This window comes from Marmota monax, unplaced genomic scaffold, assembly GCF_021218885.2.
Source record: "Marmota monax isolate L192 unplaced genomic scaffold, Marmota_monax_Labrador192_F-V1.1 WCK01_AAM20220418_F8-fsc00034, whole genome shotgun sequence".
In the NCBI taxonomy this organism is placed as follows: domain Eukaryota; kingdom Metazoa; phylum Chordata; class Mammalia; order Rodentia; family Sciuridae; genus Marmota; species Marmota monax.
Genome location: NW_026693934.1, coordinates 56,279 through 77,500, shown reverse-complemented (window position 1 = coordinate 77,500; position 21,222 = coordinate 56,279).

The following is a 21,222-nucleotide window of genomic DNA, read 5'->3' as shown; positions in this document are numbered from 1 at the left end:
ATGGTCTTTCTCCAACAACTTCAGAAAATTTGCTAGAGAAATTGAACATGCTCACAAACATATATGTACTAGTAGAAATGAATGTGCACTGGAATCTACTATAAGCCTTAATTTTATGTAATGAAATCACAACCTATAATGCGCTTTCTTTTAAAAACTCAGTGCTACTTTGGGAAAGTCATTGCTTTTGCCAATGCTGGTATTAAAAATAACCACCATCTCCAAAACATGCGTAAATGAAATAGCACCAGGTACAGTGGTGTACTTCTGTAATCCCAGTGACTCAGGAGCCTGAGGCAGGAGGGTTGCAAGTCCAAGACCAGCTTCAGAATCTTAGTAAGACACTTTCTCAAAATAAATTTTGTTAAAAGGCTGGGGACGTAGCTCAGTGGTAAGAAGAGCCCCTTGGTTCAATCCCCAGTTGTGCAAAATAAATAAATAAATAATATTTAATAAGAAAAAAACAGTTGGAAAATAATTAATGTAGGATGTTGCTAACTGTATGACTATCCTCTCGTCACTAATACTACCTAAGGACCTGATCCAGCTGCATGGAACTCTCACAGCTGTTGGCTCAATCGACCACTTAAGCACTCCAGCTGCAGAACCGACGCACAATTCTTGAGGGGAATTCACCCACCTTCTCCAGCTGCAGAATGCCTAATTGGGCATTCCAAGCTTTGCACTTGGCAGTTTGACTCTATCCAACACTGCTTATATAATAAGCTGAGTTGTTGACAATATCCTAGAAAAAAATCTCTTGAGAGGGCTTAAAACAGTCCCTGAAGAATAACAAACATACCCCCATATTTCTTGAATAGTATTACAAGTATTTTAATTCAATAGACTAGATACCACACAACTGTGTTTTTCATACAAATACAAGGGGATTTATATCAATTGTAACCATCTTTGGAAAGTTTTCATGAACAATGACTAATGAATTATCACAAATTAAGAAACAATGGCTCTTCCTTTAATAAACCAATAATATTTCATTTTCCTCTACCCTCATTTTTATGAATACATGCATATGAAAAATCTATGAAATAGATTCCTAAATTCGTTTTAATTTGATGTCTCAATCACTTGAAATTCATCTTGGAGTAGCTATAACCACCGAGGAAGAAGTTACAACTTTGACATCTCTCAGAACTTGGGATTCTTTTAGATCTGAAAACTGGAGTCTTCTAAGAAAATGAAGGTATAATAAGTTGAAAATTTCAAAAATAAATGTTTAGGTGTCTGCCTTCTTATTAAAGATTCCTTATTGGAGAAGATGAGATTGTTCCATGAAAAAGTATGAGCACAGTTGTTTCTGGGGTGTGAACAAATGAGTTCCTCCCAAACTCACACATTGGAAACTGACACCCAGATGGATATTATTAAGAGGTGGGGCCTTTGGCGACCCCTCCACTCTCCTGACATCACTCCACTCTCATGAATGGGATTCATGCTCCTATAAAAGAAGCTACAGAGAGCTGCCTGGCCCATCTACTCCTTCCACACTGAGAAGACAGAACGTATTTTTGCCACGCTTTTTCAGTTATGTGAGAATATAACATGAAGATGCCCTACCAGACATCAAATCTGTTGGAGCCATAAGCTTGGACTTCTCAACCTCCAAAACTATAAGAAATAAAATCTTATTGTTTCTAAGAAATAAAATAAAATTAAATTAAATCTTATTGTTTCTACCTAATCTTAGATATTTTGTTAAAATAGCTTAAATGACTTAGAGAGTTGTGTTTAAAAAAAAAAAAAAAGCCCAAAATAAGAAAGAAAGTAGTAAGTACTAATATTGAGTATGTATGGTTTGCTGTGCATTTTGCATGCATTATTTTATTAAGTCTGTATAGCAAGGTTTAGACAAAGGTAAGTGATTCCCATTTCATAGAGAAGGAGAGGTGAGTCCCATAGAGGTGAAATGATTAAGATATCAATAAGTTATAGTACCAGGATGCCAAGCCACACATGCCTCTTACACATACCTGTCACTGCATTAGGATTAAGATGATAATGAATAATTTGATATAAAAGTCATTTCAATTTGACATCCCATGTAATCTGGCATAGCATGCCAATTACAGATATAGTTATATTGAATAAATTTAATCAAAGTGGGGCCAACAAATGTCTGAGAGAAACAACTGAAGAAAATGCACATGCTTTAAGCCCATAAAGTGCTTGATGATCCACCTCACTTCTCAATGTCCCAGAATTCAGTCCAATGGAAGAAAGTGTGAGCAATGCATTTGAAGAAGAGATCTTCTACTTCAACAATTCAATAAACAAAAGCATTATATAGTCAGAGATAAAAATCTCTGAGTTCTCAAAGCACAGATCATTCTCTGGAATGAGCCCATTCCCTTTAAAGATTTTATCTCATTTTCTTGTTTTCAATTCTATGGATCTAAGTTTGACAAAGATTACATGCTTATCCCTTAGCACATGGATGAAGACACACTGATTAACTCATGGCCTTTGTCCTGCTCATCACACTTGGGGTGCCAGGGTCACTGACTCTGACACCAGGTTAGGCAGATGGCTAGGCTCTCTCTCACTTCATGGACATCACCCCTCACATACAGATGCCTGACCAGCTTGTGGCCTATCCCTAGGGTGTAGATAGCCCAAACCTGCCATCCGCTGAAATGCAAATGATGGTGAGTTAATCACACAGTCTCAATAAACAAAGAGGACATCAATTTTCATAATATCATTTTCTATTTCCAATATAAACATCTCAGTAGTCTTTAATCAAGTCATAATTTCTGAGTTTATTCTCGTCTCCTGAGCCTCAGAACTGCGCTTCAGGGCAGAAAGGAGAATGTCTTAGATAATGTGCTAGAGGACATGGCTACAGCAGCAGACACTGCTGTGGGTACCTCTGGCTCCTTGATTCCCTCTCTTCCTACCTCCTCGTCTTCCCCAAAGATTGGGTTAGTGGCTTGGGTAACCTTCTGTTTCCCAATTTCCCTAACAATATTTTATCAGGAGCTTGATACTCATTTTACTAATTGCTAATTAACCAAGACCAATCCCTTAAGAATCCTTAACAATGTAAGTAAAAAAAAAAAAAAAAAACACTCTCACTTCCTCTTTTAGTGTGAAGTATGGAACAAATGCCTTCCTTCAATGTTGAGCTGAAGGTTATACATAAGAAATGTATATAACTCAGATGTCATGATGGCTCTCAAGTACTAAGGGAACAATTAAGATTCCCTATTAAGAGTCCATGGCCTACTGAAAATTTCAGAACCTCTCTCTGGCATACAAAAGTGCTAACAATAGCTGAATTAAAGGTTATATACCACCCAACCACAAGCTTTCAACAAATTATTGCAGAAATAAAGAACCACCAGTTAGGATATAAAACTTAAATAAATAAATAAAGCAGATATTCACTTTTTTTCCTAGCAAGTGGGTCAGTGAATAATAATAATAAAATGTTATAATATCTCTGGATTTTGGAAGGAGAAAAGTTTTATTCAGTAGGCTCAAAAATATCCAATTCACAATAAATTCCAGTTATTGGTAACCCATAATGATCATCTATTAGAAAATGAAAATTGAATTAAATTTTAAAAACCCTCTATCTAAAAAAAAATATTTGGGGGACAGAATAAACATGATGTAGTAATTAATTAACTGAGCCACAGAAAGTTTCATGACATTTATTTAGGGCAGGAATCTGAATAAATTAGATTTCTCCAGAGCAAGGAAAGAGAAAAAAATATGTTGAGTATATACATATATTATCTAAATATGTTCATTGGCTATGAGTGTATTTTTTTTCCTTTATTATTTGCAGGGAAAACATAGTAATGCAAAGACATATACTTTATCAAAATTTATTTTATTAATAAATTCCCAGAAGGCCTCACTATGAGACAGCCTCATACATAAGATATGGAACCAAGGGGCCATGTTTTGGTGAAAACCTATTAATTTTATAAGGTGAATATAAAACAATCTTTGGAGGACCCAACATGGCGGCCGGTGAGGAGGCAGCACTTTCAGTACCTCCACAGTAACGGGATCAGAGAGACCCATTAATACGCCTAGATTCTACCTGCTGAGAAACTTCTAGCAAAATTCCGCTGAAAGGAGACCTGCCGGGAATTAGTAAGTTTATTGGAGGTGTCAGTTTGTCCCAGACAAGTGAATCTCGGCCACGCGGCGCAGAGGTCCAGTCCCACCGGCCGCCGCCGAATGGCCGCCGCCCGCCCATTGCGGGGAACGTTCGAACAGCCGCTGCCTGCCCGGATCTGCGAACGGCCCCACCCAACCGGCAAACGGCCCCGCCTGCCCGGCTCAGGAGGCAACGTGAAGGGACTCTAACCAAGCCTTTATGATAGAGCGAACTGGGAACTAAAACCAGAGATTGAGTCAGACCAGAGACAAGCCAGTCTCACCCCTCCCTTCGGACACTCCGGCAAGGAGCCAGGGGCCCGCCATAGCAGAGAGGGGAAGTCACCAGAGTTCGGCCAACGAGATTCCTTCCCAGCGGAATCTACTTTAGCAGGTGTGTGACTCCCAACCACACCAGATACAAACAACCGGGAAACTTCAAAAATATCTCCGTGGGCATGACCGTAAGGGCCAAGGGACTCCCGACCCCCAACTCCCCCTACTGCCAGTGACGTGGGCGTGACTGTAGGGGCGGAGGGAAGCAGAGAAGACTCCCCACCCCCAACTCCCCAACCGCCAACGGAGAGGGTGTGAAGGTAGGGGCGGAGGGAAACAGAGGGCACTCCTGACCCCAACTCCTCCTACCGCCAGCGGAGTGGTCATGATTGTAGGGGCTGAGGGAAGCAGGGAGGATTCTCGACCTCCAACTCACATTACCACCAGTGGTGACACTCAAGGTCTTAGCTGCCAGCTTCCGAGGGCGTGCCCACCAAAGGGGTCCAGAAAAATTAAACTATTGACACCCAGACCACAGCTCCACAGCACTGGGGCTTAGATGAATGATAGAGAGAGTGCTCAGTCGTTCGGGAAATAGGGCACGCAGTGGAGCTGAAAGTGTAACCAGATCCTTGGGGAACCACCTCCGGTGAGCAGGACCTAGCTGGCTGGCAGGAGGAAGGGGAGGAGGGGCCGGAGAAGTAAAACAGTTCTGGACTAACAGGATTGAGAGACTCCCAGGACGCGCCTTACAGGGATTGCTGTTGACACATAGAGGGCAAAACGCAGCTCGGAGGGCACAGCTCTGCCTATGGGAAGAAAAGAAAATGGATCTCTAAGACCTAATTTAATTTCTTTTTTTATTTTATTTTATTTTTTCTCTCCCCTTTTCCTTCTTTCTTTCCCCTTTCAAGTTTTATTGTTCTTTCCATTCTCCTCTATTCTATCTATCTCCCTCTCCTTCTTTCTGTTTAAGAGCACCATCCTTCCCCTTCCCCCCAACTTTCATCCCAAGCATTACGTCCTCCATTATGTGTAATTGTCTAAATGCAAATAGGTAAATGTTTCAAGGCTGTCTATAGGGCTCCTAAATACCTAGCTACTACCAACACCCTGATCCAATCGACGGTTAGTATCCCCCTTCAGTAGAGCAACCTTCTAAAGTAGCCAAGACATACTAACCCTTATACCTTCATAGCACCTAACCTAAACATAAAGTCCTAAGAACAAACAACAAATCACTATATGCATACAGAATCCGGAAGCCCTTTATAAATTGAATGAATCAGTTTTAAAGTACAATAAAGCCCAACATCTCTAGGCATAAACTCCCACCACAAAGGAGAGACAACAGAGATATACAAAGCCAAAACAAATTTATAGGAGAAAGCAAAAACACAGCAGTCAAACAGAGCTGGAAAGTAATGTGAACACCATGAAAAAACAAGGGGAAAAAGGATTACAAACAATGCAGGACAACTTAAATCTACAGGAGGACCTAGAAGCATCAGAAGCATGGATAGGGAAAGAACTCAAGGCATACCTAACTGAGATGGAAAGGAATATTAGAGAAGACATGAGACAGCAAATCCAAGCAATAAAAGTATATTTTGAAAATGAATTAAACAAATTCAAATGGCAAAGAACAAGCATTACCAGGAGATAGAGATCTTAAAAAAAAATCAAACAGTAATCCTAGAAATGCAGGAAACTATAAACAAAATTAAAAACTCAAACAAGAATATTACAAATAGACTAGATCAAGTAGAAGTCAGAACATCAGATAATGAAGACAAAGTTTATCAACTTGAAAAGAATATAGTCAACAAAGAAAAGATGCTTAAATCCCATGAGCAATCTATTCAAGAGATATGGGATGTCATAAAAAAACCAAATTTGAGAGTCAATGGGATAGAAGAAGGCATTGAGATTCAAACCAAAGGAATGGACAACATATTAAATGAAATAATTCTAGAAAACTTCCCAGAGATGAAAGATGGAATGGATTGCCAAATCCTGGAAGCCTACAGGACCCCAAACATTCAAAATCATAATAGACCAACTCCAAGACATATAATTATGAAGATGGCCAACATACAGAACAAGGAGAGAATATTAAAAGCTAGAGAGAAAGGAGGCAGATTACATTCAGGGGTAAACCAGTTAGGTTAACGACTGATTTTTCATCACAGACTTTGAAAGCAAGAAGATCCTGGAACAATGTATTTCAAACGCTGAAAAATAATGGATTCCAACCAAGAATACTGTATCCAGCAAAATTAAGCTTCAGATTTGACAATGAAATTAAAATCTTTCAAGATAAACAAAAGCTAAAAGAATTCGCAGCCAGAAAACCAGCACTGCAAGGCATTTTGAGCAAAATACTACAAGAAGAGGAATTGAAAAATAGTGCCCAAAACTAACAGCGGGAGGTATCTCAGTAAAGGGGGAGGAAAATAACCAAAAAGTAAAAACTAGTCAAACTAAAATAAATAAATAAACAAACATGACTGGAAGTACAAATCATATTTCAATTGTAACCTTAAATGTTAATGGCCTAAACTCACCAATCAAGAGACATAAGCTAGTAACCTGGATCAAAAAACGAATCCAACAATATGCTGCCTTCAGGAGACTCATATGATAGGAAAAGACATACACAGGCTGAAGGTGAAAGGTTGGGAAAAATCATACCACTCACATGGCCCTCAGAAACAAGCAGGACTGGCCATACTCATATCGAATAAAATCAACTTCAAACCCAAGTTAATCAAAAGGGATAAAGAAGGACACTATATACTGTTAAAAGGAACCATCCACCAACAAGACATAACAATTATCAATTTGTATGCACCAAACAATGGTGCGACAACATTCATAAAACAAACTCTCCTCAAGTTCAAGAGTCAAATAGACCACAACACAATAATTATGGGTGACTTCAACACACCGCTCTCGCCATTAGATAGATCCTCCAGACAAAAGCTGAATAAAGAAACTATAGAACTCAATAACACAATCAATAACCTAGACTTAACCGACATATATAGAATATATCAACCATCATCAAGTGGATACACGTTCTTCTCAGCAGCACATGGATCTTACTCAAAGATAGATCATATATTATGCCATAGGGCAACTCTTAGTAAATATAAAGGTGTGGAGATAATACCATGCACCATATCTGATCATAATGGAATGAAACTGGAAATCAATGATAAAAGAAGGAAGGAACTATCCTGCATCACATGGAAAATAAACAATATGTTACTGAATGATCAATGGGTTAGAGAAGACATAAAGGAGGAAATCAAAAAGTTCTTAGAGATAAACGACAATTCAACACAACATACCGGAATCTATGGGACACAATGAAAGCAGTTTTAAGAGGGAAATTCATTTCCTGGAGTTCATTCCTCAAAAAAAGAAAAAACCAACAAATAAATGAACTCACACTACATCTCAAAACCCTAGAAAAGGAAGAGCAAAACAACAGCAAATGTAACAGAAGACAAGAAATAATTCAAATCAGAGCGGAAATCAAGGAAATCGAAACAAAAAAAAAAAAACATTGAAAAAATTGATAAAACTAAAAGTTGGTTCTTTGAAAAAATAAATAAGATCGACAGACCCTTAGCCATGCTAACGAAGAGAAGAAGAGAGAAAACTCAAATTACTAACATACGAGATGAAAAAGGCAATATCACAACAGACACTACAGAAATACAGAAGATAATTAGAAAGTACTTTGAAACCCTATATTCTAATAAAATAGAAGACAGTGAAGATATCGATAAATTTCTTAAGTCATATGAGCTGCCCAGATTGAGTCAGGAAGACACACACAATTTAAACAGACCAATAACAGAGGAAAAAATAGAAGAAGCCATCAAAAGACTACCAACCAAGAAAAGCCCTGGACCAGATGGGTATACAGCAGAGTTTTACAAAACATTCAAAAGAATTAATACCAATACTTTTCAAGCTATTTCAAGAAATAGAAAAAGAAGGAGCTCTTCCAAATTCATTCTATGAGGCCAACATCACCCTGATCCCGAAACCAGACAAAGACACTTCAAAGAAAGAAAACTACAGACCAATATCTTTAATGAACATAGATGCAAAAATTCTCAATAAAATCCTGGCGAATCGAATACAAAAGCATATCAAAAAAATTGTGCACCATGATCAAGTAGGATTCATCCCTGGGATGCAAGGCTGGTTCAATATACGGAAATCAATAAATGTTATTCACCACATCAATAGACTTAAAGATAAGAACCATATGATCGTCTCGATAGATGCAGAAAAAGCATTCGACAAAGTACAGCATCCCTTTATGTTCAAAACACTAGAAAAACTAGGGATAACAGGAACTTACCACAACATTGTAAAAGCTATATATGCTAAGCCTCAGGCTAGCATCATTCTAAATGGAGAAAAACTGAAGGCATTCCCTCTAAAATCTGGAACAAGACAGGGATGCCCTCTCTCACCACTTCTAATGAATTTAGTCCTTGAAATACTAGCCAGAGCAATTAGACAGACAAAAGAAATTAAAGGCATAAAAATAGGAAAAGAAGAACTTAAAATATCACTATTTGTGGATGACATGATCCTATACCTAGAAGACCCAAAAGGGTCTACAAAGAAACTACTAGAACTAATAAATGAATTCAGCAAAGTGGCAGGATATAAAATCAACACGCATAAATCAATGGCATTCCTGTATATCAGCAACAAAACTTATGAAATGGAAATGAGGAAAACCACCCCATTCACAATATCCTCAAAAAAAATAAAATACTTGGGAATCAACCTAACAAAAGAGGTGAAAGATTTATACAATGAAAACTATAGAACTCTAAAGAGAGAGATAGAAGAAGATCTTAGAAGATGGAAAAATATACCCTGTTCATGGATACGCAGAACCAACATCATCAAAATGGCGATATTACCCAAAGTTCTCTACAGGTTCAACGCAATGCCAATCAAAATCCCAACGGCATTTCTTGTAGAAATAGATAAAGCTATCATGAAATTCATATGGAAAAACAAAAGACCCAGAATAGCAAAAGCAATTCTAAGCAGGAAGTTTGAATCTGGAGGTATAGCGATACCAGAGTTGAAACTGTACTACAAAGCAATAGTAACAAAAACAGCGTGGTACTGGTACCAAAACAGGCAGGTGGACCAATGATACAGAACAGAGGACACAGAGACCAATCCACAAAATTACAACTTTCTTATATTTGATAAAGGGGCTAAAAGCATGCAATGGAGGAAGGATAGCATCTTCAACAAATGGTGCTGGGAAAACTGGAAATCCATATGCAACAAAATGAAGCTGAACCCCTTTCTCTCGCCATGCACAAAAGTTAACTCAAAATGGATCAAAGAGCTTGATATCAAATCAGAGACTCTGCGCCTGATAGAAGAAAAAGTTGGCTCCGATCTGCATATTGTGTGGTCGGGCTCCAAATTCCTTAATAGGACGCCCATAGCCCAAGAGTTAAATACAAGAATAAACAAATGGGACTTACTTAAACTAAAATGTTTTTTCTCAGCAAGAGAAACAATAAGAGAGGTAAATAGGGAACCTACATCCTGGGAACAAATTTTTACTCCTCACACTTCAGATAGAGCCCTAATATCCAGAGTATACAAAGAACTCAAAAAATTAGACAATAAGATAACAAATAACCCAATCAACAAATGGGCCAAGGAACTGAACAGACACTTCTCAGAGGAGGACATACAATCAATCAACAAGTACATGAAAAAATGCTCACCATCTCTAGCAGTCAGAGAAATGCAAATCAAAACCACCCTAAGATACCATCTCACTCCAGTAAGATTGGCAGCCATTATGAAGTCAAACAACAATAAGTGCTGGCGAGGATGTGGGGAAAAGAGTACACTTGTACATTGCTGGTGGGACTGCAAATTGGTGTGGCCAATATGGAAAGCAGTATGGAGATTCCTGGGAAAGCTGGGAATGGAACCACCATTTGACCCAGCTATCACCCTTCTCGGACTATTCCCTGAGGACCTTAAAAGAGCATACTATAGGGATACTGCCACATCAATGATCATAGCAGCACAATTCACAATAGCTAGACTCTGGAATCAACCTAGATGCCCTTCAATAGATGAATGGAAAAAAATGTGGCATTTATACACAATGGAGTATTACGCAGCACTAAAATACAACAAAATCATGGAATTTGCAGGGAAATGGATGGCATTAGAGTAGATTATGCTAAGTGAAGCTAGCCAATCCTTAAAAAAACAAATGCCAAATGTCTTCTTTGATATAAGGAGAACAACTAAGAACAGAGCAGGGAGGAAGAGCATGAGGAAAAGACTAACATTAAACAGAGACAAGTTGTGGGAGGGAAAGGGAGAGAGAAGGGAAACTGTATGGAAATGGAAGGAGACCCTCATTGTTACACAAAATTACATATAAGAGATGGTGAGGGGAAAGGGGAAAAAAAACAAGGGAGAGAACTGAATAACAGCAGATGGGGTAGAGAGGGAAGATGGGAGGGAAGGGGAGGGGGGATAGTAGAGGGTAGGAAAGGTAGCAGAATACAACAGTTACTAATATGGTATTATGTAAAAATGTGGATGTGTAACCGATGTGATTCTGCAACTTGTATTTGGAGTAAAAATGGGAGTTCATAACCCACTTGAATCAAATGTATGAAAGATGATATGTCATGAGCTATGTAATGTTTTGAACAACCAATAAAAAATAAAAAATAAAAAATAAATAAAACAATCTTTGCTTTTCAGATGATACAGCAAAATTTTAAAACCCATATGAGCAGCAGTCAAAAATGCTTATGAGTATTTAACATTAACATTACCCAAACTCAATGATTTCTCAAATTAAAACAACAACAACAACAAAAAAAGATTGTGTCTGGTCAATACTCATAACCTTTCTGTGAAGAAGTAAACAGATGTCTGGACCTTCACTGTGCCAAAAATAAAGACACAGACAATAGGGTTTGTATGTCTTCCAAAACAAAACAAAAAAAACAAGTTCCCAATTACCCTTTTCAACAAACTCTAAAACATTGAGCTCAAATACATTAACATGTAGGTAGTCTACCTGCTAGTTTAAGACTCAGACAGTGTTTTGGGGAACAGTCCAAAAATGGAAGACATCTTGCTTTCAAGAAGCCTCCAATGCAACTAAGTTTGCTAGCAAAAAGTCAACAAGATTTTGCTCCTTTGCCTTTGGAATGTATCCCAAAGTCTAGAACAGTTCCTTTCTATTGGCATTATAGGAAAACAAGCCTCCAAATCAGGTAAATTGGTTTGTTATAATGGCCAAACCTTCCTGAAATACTTAAACAACTGTGTTGTGTGCTAAGTCAAATTGAAATCTCATATACAAGAAAACATAATAGCAAAGGCTTCAGTTGTTTTGTATCAATGACTTTCTATCTAACCAGTTCCTCAAAAACAAGGAGTGGTAGGGGAGAAAAAAGAAACAATTTCCACAACCCTGGACTCTAGCAAGCAAATGCCATGAACTTGCATGCCAGGGAGAAGCCGTGATGAACTCCAGCTCAGAATCATATTGAATCAGGCTCAATTCAGGACATAAAATGAAATGAAAAGCCCAAACTAATTAGATTGTAATGAGCAGTTCATATGCCTTATGTCGTTTTATCACGTGCAGTAGGTGCTGTATCCCTACAGTGAATGACTTCAAGCAAGTCATCAGCTTGTACTGTGTTCAAGAATGCTAATCAGAAGGAAAGGGTCTTTTTATGACATGCTTGAAGAAAACAAGATTGATTGTAGCTTCTTGATCATAGCAGCACCAGTGGAATGGCTTTATCTCTATTAAACTTCACTTGCGTTTCTGGAAAGCATGGAGTGTCCTAATGAGACAGGCAGAAATAAAGGAGTTCATTAGTACAAAATTGCTAAAGTTGAAATGTCATGTAACAAGTTGAAATCTGATGTTCTAAAGAATATTCAGAGTCTGGGTTTGAAACTCAAATGTGAGCAACAGGTAGCACTTTGGTTTCCTTGACTTCTGTTGTCCCCATTTGGGCTACCACCTTTAAAGTCCTGATGGACTTTAACTGTGCCTCAAATATCTCAGATCAAAAAAAAAACAAAGCGAAATCCACAATTTTTATATGGTCCCAAAGTTATTTTCATTGTACCATGGACTTGACGGGAAAAAAATTTGAGCTAAAAATAGAGATACATAGACTAGCAAAAGCAGTCCATCTTGTGTGTGCAAATCACTTACCCATCCTTCATCTGCTCCACATTTCTGGGAACTACATTTCCCAGGCACCTCTGCCAACCGGGTTTAGTCAAGGGGAGTTACCAGCAGAATCCTGGGAGGAGAAAAAGACAAAGACGGATGAGTGTGGCTTTGTTTTCTGCTCATCATCTGCTTTGATGTGTGCCCCTGACAATGTCTTTATCTTTTCTGAAATCCTGACTCCCACTAGAGAGGCCTACCCTCAATGGTCACAGCTGTAGTGGAAAGTCCCCACCAAGGTTCTAGTGCCCCTAAGGTGGCTCTCATTTCTGAGCGGTGAGAACAATACCTCTTCTTGTGCCCTTGTAGAGACTATGACAACTTCCTGCTGTTTCTAATTTCAGGGTTGCCTGTCCCTCACCTTATCATCTCTACTATCACCTATGTAACTAAGACCCTGTATTAAATTATCTCTGTCAAGAAACCTAGAAAGATTTCTGCTTTCCTGCCTGAACCATGACTAGTAAAATGATATTATTTACAAAGTGTCTTCTATTATGTAAAAAATGAACTCTAATGTTATATATAAATAAAAAGAACCAATAAAAAAATTTTAATAAAAAAAACCAGAAAGTGACTTCTCAAGAGTATTATTTCCTTTGAAAAATTTCCTCATGAAAAAATGATCAAAGAAACAAAAAAGAGAAAAGAAAATAACCCCCTTTTTTAAAAGTTCATACAAAATTCACAATTGTATTGTGAAAGAATCACAATTCTCTCACAATAGTCATTTGTGAAACTAGTGCAAGTTTTCTTTTAAAAATGGTGACAATCAAAAGTCCTTGGACATTTGAATATACACACACTTCTGGTTTTGCAGATTTTCTCTAAGTAATGTGTTTACATTCTATTTATCTGTCCCTTAATTTGCTGCTAAAATTACACATATTAATATTCAATATCATATTTTTGATTTTTTGATGTAACATAAATTAAATATTTTTAGCAATATCTTATCAAAATAAAATATTGCAGAAAGGGGACTATATTTCATGAATGTGTGAATTGTAAGAAATATTTTGGTTAGGAAAAAGAAAGAAAACATTACCCCCACATAAACACTTGCTTTTTTTCTAGCCCATCTCCTATTAGAAAATTTGAACCAACCAGAGAAGTCTTATTTGTAATGTAAAAAGAAAAGAACTGGGTAAATATTTAGCCTGTCCTTAATTATCCTTTCTAATACTGAATATTTACATTTCCACATAGTTGGAATTTTCTTTCAGTGATTTGGCAAGTATAAATTATCCTTGCCCTCAAGACTCCCGGGTTCCACAAGTAGCACATCAACAATTCTGTTCAAAGGCTGCAGTTTTGTTATTAACAATTAATACTGGTTTTAAACATGAATACCCTGACTTGCTGTTACTGTGGGTACTTCACATTTATTTTAAAATATTAATGCAGCAAGCCCTTCATTGCTTGCTAGACACCAAAGTTTTCATAATCCCAAAAGCCACTTTGAAATTATTTCACAAAAATTCATTTAATACATCAGAAGCACCTCAGAGAGCCAATCATGACAAATTATCCATGATTTCTAAGTAGAGAAGATACATGCACCTCAAATTTAATATGAAGGGTTGGACCACCAACTCCGGCTTCTAGCAATCACTCCTTGGACTCCATCTTGTTAATAAGGCTGGTAAGTATGGCAATCAGTGTTTCGTATCTTAATTTTTCTTCATAATATCTCCCCCCACCTTTATCAAATTTATTTTGACTGGTATATGATAAAATAAAAATTTAACATACTGATGAGGTTACCTGATATTTTAGTATATGTATACATTGTATAATGTTTAAATAAGGGTACACATATCTGCCCCTTCAAAAATCTACATTATTTATGGTAAAAACATTCAAAGTCATTTTTTCTCCCTTTTTTTGTTTTTTGCTGTTTGGTTTCATTTGTGGCACTGGGGATAGAACCCAGGGTCTAGCACGTAACAGGCAAGCACTGTCACTGAGCCACATCCCGGCCATTTTTATTTTATTTTGGGACAGATTCTCACTAAGTTGCCCAGGATGGCCTTGAATTTGCATTCCTCCTGCCTTATCCTCCCAAGTAGCTAGGATTACAGGCATGTACCACCACATTCAGCTTTTATAGTTTTTTTAAATACATAGAATATAATTGTTATATATATTCACCATACTGAGCAATAGTACACAAGAACTTCTCACTCTTACATAATAATAACTTTGACCTATTGATCAATTTTTCTGTCATCACCTCTCTCCATATTAGATATGGCTACAGAACACTTAGAATTTAAATCACGCTTCACAAATCAACCTGAGGTGATGGACCTGAACTGCCAGATTTTTCTCTGGGGCTAGAAAAATCCAAAAAAGATTAGAAACATTGAAGATTGAAAACAAAAACAAACAAAAAAACTCATCCTCAAAGACATTTAAGGAATCTACCCCTGAAATATGTCATCTGAAAAAGTTTTAATGTTTTAATTTTCTGGGGTTTCCAGAACAAAATATCATAAACTGGGGGATCTTAACAACCAAAATTTATTTGCTCACAATTCTGGAGGCAAAAAGTCCAAAGTCAAGGTGTCAGCGGGGTTGGTTTCTCCTGTGAGAAACAGATGGTTCTGTTTTCCCCAGGTCCTCATGGAGATCACCCCTCAATCTGTGTTGACTATATTCTAATCTATTCTAAGGAGGCAAATCAGAATGGATTGGAGCTATTGACCTCATATTTATCTAATTCCTCTTTAAAGATGTTGTTTCCAAATACAATCATATTCTGAGAAGTTACGCCTTTTGCATATGAATTTTAAGGTGACACAATTAGGCCCATAATAGTGAGGTTGGAGAAACATCTTTGTTTGCCTTGCCTTTTCGTTTCTGAAAACTTTCCTTCCTGAGAGGTGAGGCAGAACGTCATGGCAGAAGAGTGTGATGGAGGGAAGCACCTTACTTGATGATCAGAAGACAGAGACTCCACTTGCCATATACCAAATATAAACCCCAAAAGCACATCCCTAGGGACCCACCTCCTCCAGCCAAACCCTACCTGCCTTTAATTACCACCCAATTAATCCCATTAGGGTTAAGACTCATATAATCCAATAATTTCTTCTCTAAACCTTCTTGCATTATCTCACACATGAGCTTTTGGGGGACACCTCACATCCAAACACGGTGGTATGTAAGAAACTCATGTTACATTTTTATTTATATGACATCAAGATATATGTATTAACTTTCAAGTATATTTGCTTTAAAATAGGGGCCAGGGTGGGCATGGTGGTACATACCTGTAATCCTAGCAACTAGGGAGGCTGAGACAAGATGATCACAAAGTCAAGGCTAGTTTCAGCAACTTAATGAGACCCTAAGCAACTTAGCAAGACCCCAGCTCAAAATTTTAAAAAATAAAATAAAAAATAAAGACTGGGGATATAGCTCAGTGGTAAAGCCCCTGGGGTACAATCCCAAGTATAATTAACAAACAAGCAAATAAACCAGGGGTCTATTAATTAAAAAGAACAAATTTTATTTTTGAAATTGTAGATACCAGCAAACCAAAACAAGGTTATCTTTTGTGTCCTTTATTGCCTTTGAAATCACATTACCTTAGGGCTTCCTCAGTCACCTACTCTTAGACAGCTTTGGTCCTTGTTCTTCTAGATTGTCATATTCGTTCAAGCCTACCTGACATTTTCCTTATTGTTGTGCAATTATTGAGTGCCAGTGGGATGCTACATCCAAAGAAGCTGCTAAAAGTGGGCAAGTAGTGCTCGAATACAAATTTCCAACCCAGAGCTGCTAGAAATTATGTTCATGATTCAATAAATTTTTTTTTGACTATTGCCCATACTGTGCCCCAGCATGACCTGGGTGAACTAATCCTGCTAGGGGTACTATTTTTGGATGCCATAAGTCTAAGCTTCTGGCTATTTCTAGTCATTAAACATCCCATGGAACTTTTCATAACACCAAGGGTTTTTAATCCCCAGTTTCTGGCAAAATTCCAATTGGAATAATGATGTTCTGTTTTTTGTACCTAAATTCTCATATGAAAATATGAGGGACTCTTTTACTATATCATCTCCACAATGAAGCTGTAATCTATAGAGTATGCCATGTAGTTTTTAACATGAAAGAATGCAAGTTTATATATTTCTGTAAGTTGCGTTCCCAAACTCAATTCAGTCATTACTTCTCTTTAGGGTCTTCGAAATAATTTGTGGGCTAGAATGTAGTCCATCAGAGCTAAATGTTATGTCATCTTAAATCACAGGGTGTAGAACCCAGGAGTTCTCCCTAAGAGTCTCCTTTCTAGCAGCAGGAAAATAGAGCCTCTCTGCCTGAATTTCATTATTGTTCACATAGTTGTTTGGGAATTCGGTTTCAACTCAGAAACACACAAAATGTTACAGGCAACTTGAATTCATTAGGTTCTTTTGATTACATGGGAAGTTAAGAAGAATGAACGTCTGGTCTTCCAATTCACCATACCCACATGAGTGAAGTTTCCAGTTTATAGTTATAGGGAGGAAAGAATATCAATTTTTCAAAGGTCTGGTCACCTAACATTCAAAAGATAAACAAAATGATCTCACTGAGGAGTTCCTAAAACCTAAAAGGCCTTTAAATGGGCCAAAAGTAACAGCTGCTCTTGCCAGAGAAGGGATCTGGCAGGCATCTAGTCTCAAGGTCATGGGCTGGAATGGAGAACCAGAAACACTGGCACCAGATGGGGGCAAGAGTGGAGGGCACAGCAATGGAGACTGCTTGCTTCTTCCAGCCTCTGCTTCACAAATGAAAGACTCAATTTGCCCCATAAAACAGGTGCAGAGGTGGGTAAGCAGGTTTCACTCAATACCTTTCAAGTGTCCCACCTGTCTCTTTGGCATCGCAGAGCAGATAAACAGTCCTATTCAGGTGGGGCCTATAGGAAATCTCCTTTGCAAAACTTTTCAATTTATTCTCTAATGGGGATTTCTATTCAAAATTCTTCAGGAAGATCAAGTGTCCAGCCAGCTGTCTCAGGTAAGGCATCTGCGCAGTTTAAACAGGATAGAGTAGCCAAGCTAAAAAGACACAAAATTTAATGGTGTTCCTTTGTAACCTTTTTAAAGCTTTACATAAAGAATACAGAGTTTATGTCTTCCACCTGCATTCCTTCCCTACATTTAGAGCCCTGATTTTCTCATTCTATGTATAGGAACAAAGAAGAACAGCGATTCTGCAGCTTCAAAATTCAGTTTGTTTACAAATTTACTTTTCTCCTACTTAATATTGTTTTATTATTACCAAAATAGCATTCTGACATGACTGAACAGAATTCCTAATGGAACTCCTTCAAATATTGGACAGATTTCCTCAGGTCAATGGGACAATAAATAGCACATCTCACCAAATTCGGATGTAAGAGAGGCTTGATCTAAGTTAAGATAGCTTAGGAAAATAGAGATAAAAAAGCTTTAAAGAAATAGTATATATTTGGTACATTATTGTACATATGATTCCAAGAATTTTCACCCCTTCTCAAGAAAATATAACAAACTGGAAAACTATGAAAATGTATTTGGTGAAAGCCTCAGAGTTACATTCTCATTTAAGCTGTTTCCACTTTTTTTTTCCTCTTCAAAATTTGAAGCACTGTCTTTAAAACTGTAACATACCCAGAAGGGTTGGCAGAATTGGGACTGGAATAAAATAGGATATGATTTGTAAAATCATCTTCATATATTTGAATAAGGTATGCTTCCCCCTCTCAAACTTGCTCTGTAAAATGGCTCTCATAGCAGTTGATAACACCATAGTGTGAATCTGAGTGCTAGCTCTCTGAGTAATATTTGCATTTTGGATCTCATTTCTAATTGTGGAATGAAATAATCTGTTCCAGATAAAAGAATTTTAAGTTTAAGCCCAGAAATTATTTTTGAGCTCTACTTGATCACCTTTTTTTTTTTTTTTTTTTGTAGCTTAAAGGGAAGACTCACAGAAAGTAGTTTTTCTTGAGAGAATATTCTCTTCCTGCCAATTTTGCTTTACAAAACTACATTGTTTTACATTATGTATGTTAATCAATGCACTTGGAGATTGTAGGGAGCTGGAAGGACTTAGAGCTGGAAGGACTTTAAAGTTTATCTAATCCAGTACCCTCTTCCAGAGTTTTTAAAATAATAAATCTACAGCTGTCTTTAAACAAATCTTCGATACAAACGGCTCGTTGCTTCATTATGGTCTTTCCCCAAATGAGTCTCCATCATTGACATGATTAGTACCTGTCTCTGGTGTGTGTGCCTTTACATCTGGACATGTCCATTTGCACAAGCCCAGAGATAATAGCCCTTGAGATGAGGTTGTAGAGCCACCACTATGGAGTATATGTGGTGAGTTATCTTCTGAAATATGGTGATAGATCTGCTTGAAGCAAATCCGTATTGACCAGTAGTAAACATGTGCAGCATTATGCTGGGGTCAGAGAAGGAAACCCTTAGCCAGCGAAACAGAGAAGTTAACCCAGTCACATGAGGAACGCTACTAATCTGAGCTTTTTCAGCCCAGTGCTCTAAAAAGGAACTAACCAGACATAAAGACCTACAAACAGACACACACTCTTCCTAAGATGAAATCACTTAAACATCATCCATCCATTTTTCAGCAAATGAATGCTAACACATTATAAAGTTTCCAAGCAATTATTCAAATCATTAGAGTGTACTAGGTTTCTCTTTTTCTGTTACTAAAGATTGTGCTGAGTTGTTGAATGGTTATGTGAATAAATGACCAAACGAATGGGGTAGAATTTATTCTTATTATTAATAACAGATATCACATAGACCCTGGTATGATCTATAGGCTTAACATTCCAAAGCTAGAGATCACTCGTAACCATGACATGATGGAATTTGAACTTTAATGAGTGTATTTCATCTCAACTCATGTTGTCATGTGGAGCCATGATGTCACCTAAGTGTAGTTAAGTCATAAATGGTGCCATGTTCTCCTACTAAAATGTAGTGTGCATTTTACTAGACGTTTGTGTCCTATAATAAGGGAAAATAATGGAATCCAAATATCTACATTATCTCCTTTCTATAGTGGGAAAAAAGACATGTTTTTATTAAAAAAATAACAATTGTGCAATTTCATAACAAAATAAATGCTGTTTAGAATTTACAATGAAGGAATTCACAAAATGCAAACAATACATACATGTCTGAGTTCAAATCATGTTTTGGGTCAGAACATTCTTAGAAAGCACATTTAAGATGCTTAATTAGGATATCCCAACTTGCTGTTGCTTTCAGTTGTAGTGCATTTGCCTAAGAGGGACATAGTATTCAATATAGCACATGACACAGAAAGAGGACACTGATAGTTTGCCAGAGGTCCAGAATTTCATAAACATCTCAGGAGGTCTGATTTTAAAAGAATTAAATAAAGAAAGGAAGGAAAGAAAAAGCCTAACAGTATACTATGTGTCATTTGATGCACTTAGGACTTGTCTAAGACCTTCATTAAACTTCAGACATACAGAAAAGTGAGCTAGATCTTCACTGCAGTGCATCTTTTCAGGGGGTATGTCATGCCAGTTATCTATTCTGGAGGGTAACTCCTGTACTCCAAAATTTCCATTGTACTTCAAATCTCCAGTGACAAGGTCTAGCACACCTTTCATCTTAGTAGGCACCTGAAAAAATGTGTTGATTTAAGACTGTTACGTGGCTAATAGTAATGGTTGACATTATCATCTTCACTTACTTTTATTCCAAATGCAGCCAAGATCCCAGAAGGAAGAGGAACACTTCTGCAACAAAATGTTTAATGAGTTACCTCAGTTAAGAAATGGAGGGAATCATCCAGCAAGTTTAGAAAGGGAATGCAGTTCTCTTTGGGGTAATAGGCTAAATCTAGCTAATCCAGTCCATCCTCCATATATACTGAAAGAAAGAGATAATTTGGACAGGTATGAAAAAGATGGGTCAAGGAAACTTAACAGCTTTTGAGACCACTTGAATTCATTTCTACTCTCCATATTCAAAAGAAATGATTTTTGGAGGAAACAGAATAATACTAATGCCCATTAACTCAGGGTAACTAAAATCTAACCACTGTGAAGAATATGCTGGTAATTTGTTCTGTGTGCTCATTTATTTTTTCTAACATTGTCCTGTCCACAGTTCCTGATGAGGGAAATAGCATTAGTCTGTTTTATGCAGAGGTATGCCCACTGATTCAACCAGCCGTGAAGACCATGGGCCAACCAGGAACCTAGCAGTTTCTTTTTGAGAAAAATATTCAAGTGGTTGTGGTTGCTAGCCCAGATGAATAGGGTTAGGATCAGAGAGCATGCTTGGGTAATGCCCAGAATGGTTAAACTGGAAAAAAATCTCTCAAGGAAGAACCTTCCCTACTTTGAATGAATATTTTCATAAACTTAACATGACTTGAGGAGTAGAGCATGCTCCATGGCTTCCAGTGTTCAAGCCTACAAATCTCCAAATGTTTAGAAAAAAAAATCTTTCAGGCTA